The sequence below is a fragment of the Periplaneta americana genome, chromosome 5 (genome assembly GCF_040183065.1).
Source record: "Periplaneta americana isolate PAMFEO1 chromosome 5, P.americana_PAMFEO1_priV1, whole genome shotgun sequence".
NCBI lineage: Eukaryota > Metazoa > Arthropoda > Insecta > Blattodea > Blattidae > Periplaneta > Periplaneta americana.
In genome coordinates this window covers 191,897,480-191,905,262 of record NC_091121.1, presented here as the reverse complement: position 1 = coordinate 191,905,262, position 7,783 = coordinate 191,897,480, and the positions used below count along the sequence as shown (strand labels likewise).

Here is a 7,783-nt window from a genome sequence, read left to right as displayed (position 1 = left end):
CCGTTTTAAGTTCCTTTTTTTTTTTTTGCAAATGATATTTTTTTTACACAACAAACACTGGACTTCATTACCATGTTGGAAGCATAAATATTGTATCTTCCACTCTTCCTTGAAAGCTTTAAGCGCTTCCGTTCCGTCATGATGTACTGTGTTCTAAGATCTGTACATCCTTTAGCAATGTTTACAGGTAAAAGAGCTCCGCGCGCGCGCAGAGGGCATAAAATAGCTCTCGCCCGCAATTATTAGTCACCATCGCAAGACTGCCTTAGTTGCTTTGTATAGATTCTTTTTTAACTTAAAATTATATTAGGGCCTACTCTTATGCATTTATCAAAAATATTATTACAATTCTAGGAACTTATATTCTTTACAGTTCAATTTTGCATCCTAATATACAGTCAAATAATTCACAAGGGAGGCGTGATTTGTAACAATTGTTCTGATAAGTGCGTAAGAAATACGTAATTTTGTTGTTAAAAATAGGAAAAAAAAATCTGTACGAAGCAACTATGGAATTAATAATACATTTTTAGCTTCAGAATACTAACCAATAGCGTAGGTTAGAATAGCACTAAAATTCTTACAGGTCTACATTGCGTAAATATATTGCAAGTCACATATCAGTAAGGGAAAAACGAAACTGTTACAGTGCAAGGTATTATTGATAGGAATTATAAGGCAAAATAGTCTCAGACTAGTTGAAAATGGAAGAAAAATTAGGATAATGCATACGCAGTACAGTAAAATACATGGATTAATGTTACTAGATGATAACGAAATATAGAACTGGAAAACAAATATTACTTGGGAGAGAAATAGGAGATTATAATGAATAAAGGAAGGGGGATTAAATAAATAAATAAATACATAAGTAAATAAATAAATAAATAAATAAATAAATAAATAAATAAATAAATAAATAAATAAATAAATAAGTAAATAAGTAAATGAATTAGTAAATAAGTAAATAAGTAAATAAATAAGTAAACGAATAAGTAAATAAGTAAATAAATAAATAAATAAATAAATAAATAAATAAATAAATAAATAAATAAATAAATAAGTAAATAAATAAATAAGTAAATAAATAAATAAATAAATAAGTAAATAAGTAAATAAATAAGTAAATGAATAAGTAAATAAGTAAATAAATAAATAAATAAATAAGTAAATAAGTAAATAAATAAATAAGTAAATAAGTAAATAAATAAATAAGTAAATAAGTAACTAAGTAAGTAAATAAATACATAAATAAGTAAATAAATAAATAAATAAATAATAAGTAAATAAATAAGTAAATAAGTAAATAAATAAATAAGTAAATAAATAAGTAATTAAGTAAATAATAAATAAATAACTAAATGAATAAATGAATGAATGAATAAATAAATAAATAAATAAATAAATTAATACGTAAATAAGTAAATAAATAAGTAAAGAAATAAATAAATCATTAAGTAAATAAATAAATAAATAAAGAAGTAAATAAGTAAATAAGTAAATAAATAAGTAAATAAATAAATAAGTAAATAAATAAATAAAGAATAATTAAATAAATAAATAAGTAAATAAATAAATAAGTAAATAAATAACTAAGAAAGTAAAAAATATATAAATAAATAAGTAAGTAAATAAATAAATAATTAATTAATTAATAAGTAAATAAATAAGTAAATAAATAAGTAAGTAAGTAAATAATTAAGTAAGTAAATAAGTAAGTAAGTAGTAAATAAATAAGTAAATAAATAAATGAATAAATAAATAAATAAGTAAATAAATAAATAATTAAAGAAATAAGTAAGTAAGTAAGTAAGTAAATAAGTAAGTGAGTAAATAAGTAAGTGAATAAATAAGTAAATAAATAAATAAGTAGGTAAATAAATAAGAAAGTAGGTAAATACATAAGTAAATTAGTAAATAAATAAATAAGTGAATAAATAAGTAAGTAGTGAGTAAATAACTAAATAAATAAATAAGTAAATAAATAAAAAGATAAGTTGATAAGTAAATAAATAAATAATACACAATACGTACACAAATAAATTCATATAATTATTTTTGTCAGGGAATAAATGTTATCTCTTTGGTCACTCGTTAAATTCAACAGCGAATAAAAATACAGCATGATATTGCCTACTTGCCTGGTTCGTTGTTTTCGACTTCGCAAGCCAAGATGATGATGACGAATAAGAAGATCAGCAGTAATATCACCAGAATCGCAATCACCACCAGCAGACGGATCTCCAGTCGCGTCCTCTTCTTGAGGCTGCACAGAAAGCGAATTTAAGACCAATACTCGTAACATGTAATAGGATACGGACATACATACGGATAAGAAATATGGCCTAAACGGATTGTTTCTAAAAATAATTGTGACTACATTATTGTCCGCACTACAAATCTAAAATATCGAAGTTAGCTACCGGTACGTAGTTTATAATATTCATCTCTTTCTTAGGTACCTGCCTAAATTCAGTATTTGAATCCCTATTGAGTACCCATTTTATATTGTGTCTGACCGTGTCCGTCAGAGATCTCTGCGGTCTCAAAATGCGTTACCTTACATGGATATCTGCAGTAGAGTTGGGCAACACGATTCTTTTTTCAGAAGTCGATTCCAACGATTCAATCATACATTACGAATCGATTCTAACGATTCGTTCACGATTCTTCTCAGTCTGCGATTCCAACTATTCTTTTGAATCGTCAACAAGTTCACGATTCTTCCTACTCTGCGATTCCAACGATTCGTCAACGAACGACTTACAGGACACTTCCCTTTGCATACCACGCGTAGAACAAAAGCGTTCTACATCTCTCGCATAGATGGCATAAGAGGCGAGACATTGGATTGTCTCTTTCTCATTGGCTGGAACCATTCGGCATGACCTCTATTAGTCTACAAAATTACCCAAGATAATATTTCTAAATTATAATTTATCAACTGAACCTTATTACGAAGTACATTTTTTTGCATTACATCTCTATTTAACTATGCAAATTTCAGGTTTGTGTTCATTATTTTCCATACTTAACAACCGCAGTATTTTGATTTCACTCTCGCTCGGGAACATTCGGCAAGGTTCGGAAATGTCCGTTGACAGGTTACATCAAACAAGTAAATAGAATCGTGGGTTACGATACCATGTCAATTCGTTACAATTCTTTTGAACGACGATTCGTTACGATTCTTTTGAACGACGATTCGTTGATACCACGAATCGATTCTTACGATTCTTTATTATTAGTCGTTCGAATGAACGATTCGTTCACGAATCGACCCAACTCTAATCTGCAGTATCAAATGTGAGTCGAGAGGCAAAATGTCGTGTGTCCTGTGTGTCGTGTGTGTTTCGTATGTCTTGTTTGTCGTGTGTCTTGTGTGTCCTGTGTGCTTCGTGTGTCTTGTGTGTCGTGTGTGTTTCGCATGTCTTGTGTGTCGTGTGTGTTTCGTGTGTCTTGTATGTCGTGTGTGTTTCGTGTCTTGTGTGTCTTATGTGTCGTGTGTGTTTCGTGTCTTGTGCGTCGTGTGTGTTTCGTGTCTTGTGTGTCGTGTGTGTCTTCTGTGTCGTGTGTGTCGTCTGTTTCTTGTGTGTTGTGTGAGTCCTGTGCGTCGTATATGTGTTGTGTCTTGTGTGTCGTGAATCGTGTGTCTTGTGTGTCGTGTATCGTGTGTGTTTCGTGTGTCTTGTGTGTCGTGTCGTGTGTGCGTCGCGTGTGCGTCGTATGTGTGTCGCGTGTACGTCGCGTGTGCGTCGTGTATGTGTCGTGTGTGTGTCGCGTGTGCGTCGTGTGTGTGTCGTGTGTGTGTCGCGTGTGCGTCGTGTGTGTGTTGTGTTTGTGTCGCGTGTGCGTCGTGTGTATCGTGTGTGTGTGTCGCGTGTGCGTCGTGTGTGGTTCGCGTGTGTCGTGTGTGTGTGTTGTGTGTGCATCCCTTGTGTGTCGCGTGTGAGTCGCGTGTGTGTCGAGTGTGTGTCGCGTGTGCGTCGTGTGTATCATGTGTGTGTCGAGTGTGTCGTGTGTGTGTTGTGTGTGCGTCGCGTGTGTGTTGTGTTTGTGTCGCGTGTGCGTCGTGTGTGTGTCGTGTGTGTCGCGTGTGTCGTGTTTGTGTCGCGTGTGCGTCGTGTGTGTGTCGTGTGTGTCGTGTGTGTGTCGCGTGTGCGTCGTGTGTGCGTCGTGTGTGTGTCGCGTGTGCGTCGTGTGTGTGTGTCGCGTGTGCGTCGTGCGTGTGTAGTGTGTGTGTTGTGTGTGCATCCCTTGTGTGTCGCGTGTGAGTCGCGTGTGTGTCGAGTGTGTGTCGCGTGTGCGTCGTGTGTATCATGTGTGTGTCGAGTGTGTCGTGTGTGTGTTGTGTGTGCGTCGCGTGTGTGTTGTGTTTGTGTCGCGTGTGCGTCGTGTGTGTGTCGTGTGTGTCGCGTGTGTCGTGTTTGTGTCGCGTGTGCGTCGTGTGTGTGTCGTGTGTGTCGTGTGTGTGTCGCGTGTGCGTCGTGTGTGCGTCGTGTGTGTGTCGCGTGTGCGTCGTGTGTGTGTGTCGCGTGTGCGTCGTGCGTGTGTAGTGTGTGTGTTGTGTGTGCATCCCTTGTGTGTCGCGTGTGAGTCGCGTGTGCGTCGTGCTGTCATATTTTCAAGAGATATTAACTTATAATATGAAAATTTCACGAAATCTTAACCCAAACCTTCATATTTTAAGAAATATTAACCTTAAGCATGAAAATTTCAAGAAATATTAAAAAAAAGCTTCATATTTTCAAGAAAAATTAACATAGAGTATGAAAATTTCACGAAATATTAACCCAAGACATCATAATTTCAAGAAATATTAATCTCAAATATGACAATTTAACGAAATGTTAAACCAAAACTTCATATTTTCAAGAAATATTAACCCATAAAATGAAAATTGCACAAAATATGAAACCAAACGTTCATATTTTCAAGAAATTTAACCTACAGTTTGAAAATTTCGCGAAATATTAACACAAGACTTCATATTTTCAAGAAATATTAACTTAAGTATGAAAATTGCATGAAATATTAACCCAAAACTTCATATTTTCAAGACATATTTACCTATACTATTAGAATTTCACGAAATATTAACCCATACCTTCATAATTTCAAGAAGTATTAATCTAAAGTATGAAAATTTCACGAAATATTAACCCAAACCTTCATATTTTCAAGAAATATTAATCCAGAGTATAAAAATTTCACGAAATATTAAATCAAGCCTTCATACTTTCAAGAAATATTAAACTATAGTATGAAAATTTCACGAAATATTAAACTAATACTTCATATTTTAAAGAAATATCAACCTACACTATGATAATTTCACTAAATATTAACCCAAAACTTCATATTTGCAAGAAATATTCATTTATAATATAAAAATTTCACGAAATATTAATACAAACCTGCATATTTTCAAGATATATTAACCTATAGTATTACAAATTCACGTAATATTGACACAAAGCTTCATAGTTTCAAGAAATACTATACTATATTATGAAAATTTCACAAAATGTTAACCCAAAACTTCATATTTAGAAGAAAAATTTTACGAATTATTCCCCCGACCGTCATATTTGAAGAAACGTTAACCTAAAGTTTGAAAATTTAACTAAAAATTTACCAAAACTTTATAATTCCAATAAATATTAAGCTTAATTATGAACATTTCACGAAATATTAACCCAAACCTTCATATTTTCAACAAATATTAACCCATGCTAGAAAATTTCACGAAATATGAAATCAAGCCTTCATACTTTCAAGAAATATTAAACTATAGTATGAAAATTTCACAATATGTTAACCAAAACCTTCATATTTTCAAGAAATGTTAACCTATATTATGAAAATTTCACGAAATGCGTACCAAAACTTCATATTTTCAAGAATAATTAACCTATAGAATGAAATTTCACGAAATATTAACCCAAAACTTCATATTTTCAAGAAATATTATTAACCTATAGTATGAAAATTTCACGAAATATGAACCCAAACCTTAATATTTTCAAGAAATATTAATCTAAAATATAAAAATTTCAAGAAATGTTATCCAAAACCTTCATATTTTCAGGAAATATTAATATATAGTATGAACATATCACGAAATATTAAACCAAGTCTTCATATTTTCAAGAAATAATAACTTATAGTATGAAAAGTTCACGAAATATTAACCCAAACCTTCATATTTTCCACTAATACTAATCTGTGGAATGAAAATTTAACGAAATTCTAACCCAAGCCTTCATACTTTCTAGAAATATTGAACTATAGTATGAAAATGTAACGATATATTAAATCAAACCTTCATATTTTCAAGAAAAATTAATCTATAGTATAAAAAATTCACGAAATATTAAGCCAAACCAGCTAACGCACATCAGTGGTTCTGTAACGCTCCTCACTAGTCCAGATAACACTTGTCAGTGGTAGAGCTGACGCTTGTCAGTGATCCAGGTAACGCTCGTCAGAGGTCCAGCTAACGCTCGTCAGAGGTCCAGCTAACGCTCGTCAGTGGAATAGCTGAAGTTCGACAGTGGTCCAGCTAACGCTCCTCAGTGTTCCAGCTAACGCTCGTCAGTGGTCCAGCTAACGCTCGACAGTGGTCCAGCTAAGGCTCCTCTGTGGTCAAGCTAACGCTCGACAGTGGTCCAACTAACGTTCGTCAGTGGTCCAGCTAACGCTTGTCAGTGGTCCAGCTAACGCTCGACAGTGGTAAGCTAACGCTTGTCAGTGGTCCAGCTAAGGCTAGTCAGTGGTCCAGCTAACGCTTGTCAGTGGTCCAGATAACGCTTGTCAGTAGTCCAGCTAACGCTCGTCAGTGGTCCAGCTAACGCTCGTCACTTGTGAAGCTAATGCTTGTCAGTGGTCCAGCTAACGCTTTACAGTGGTCCAGCTAACGCTTGTCAGTGGTTCAGCTAACGCCAGTCAGAAGTCCAGCTAACGCTTCTCAGTGGTCCAGCTAACGCTCGTCAGTGGTCGAGCTAATGCTTGTCAGTGGTCCAACTAACGCACCTCTGTGGTCCAGCTAACGTTCGTCAGTGGTCCAGCTAACGCTTGTCAGTGGTCCAGCTAACGCTCGTCAGTGGTCCAGCTAACGCTCGACAGTGGTCCAGCTAACGCTTGTCAGTGGTCCAGCTAACGCTCATCAGTGGTCCAGATAACGCTTGTCAGTGGTCCAGCTGACACTCGACAGTGGTCAGCTAACGCTAGTCAGTGGTCCAGCTAAGGCTAGTCAGTGGTCCAGCTAACGCTTGTCAGTGGTGAAGCTAATGCTAGTCAATGGTCCAGCTAACGCTTGTCAGTGGTTCAGCTAACGCTAGTCAGTGGTCCAGCTAACGCTTGTCAGTGGTCCAGCTAACGCTCGTCAGTGGTCCAGCTAACGCTCGTCAGTTGTGAAGCTAATGCTTGTCAGTGGTCCAGCTAACGCTTTTCAGTAGTCCAGCTAACGCTTGTCAGTGGTCCAGCAAACGCTCGTCAGTGGTCCAGCTAACGCTTGTCAGTGGTCCAGCTAACGCTTGTCAGTGGTCCAGCTAACGCTAGCCAGTGGTCCAGTTAACGCTTGTCAATGGTCTAGCTAACGCTCGTCAGTGGTCGAGCTAATGCTTGTCAGTGGTCCAACTAACGCTCCTCTGTGGTCCAGCTAACGCTCGACAGTGGTCCAGCTAACGCTTGTCAGTGGTCCAGCTAACGCTCGTCAGCGGTCCAGCTAACGCTCGACAGTGCTTCAGCTAACGCTAGTCAGTGGTCCAGCTGACGCTAG

General features: G+C 35.6%; 1 long non-coding RNA gene across 2 annotated transcripts in view; it reads right to left on the bottom strand.

Annotated features, from left to right (window-relative positions):
* Positions 1-2,136: 2,136 nt before the first annotated feature.
* LOC138700562 (uncharacterized) overlaps positions 2,137-7,783 on the bottom strand; it is a 42,821-nt gene continuing 37,174 nt past the window's right edge. The window contains exon 3 of one of the 2 annotated variants that reach the window (XR_011332393.1): positions 2,137-2,266. This is a non-coding gene — a long non-coding RNA (uncharacterized lncRNA). The remainder of the gene's footprint in view (positions 2,267-7,783) is intronic. The other variant, XR_011332394.1, reaches the window with a different exon arrangement.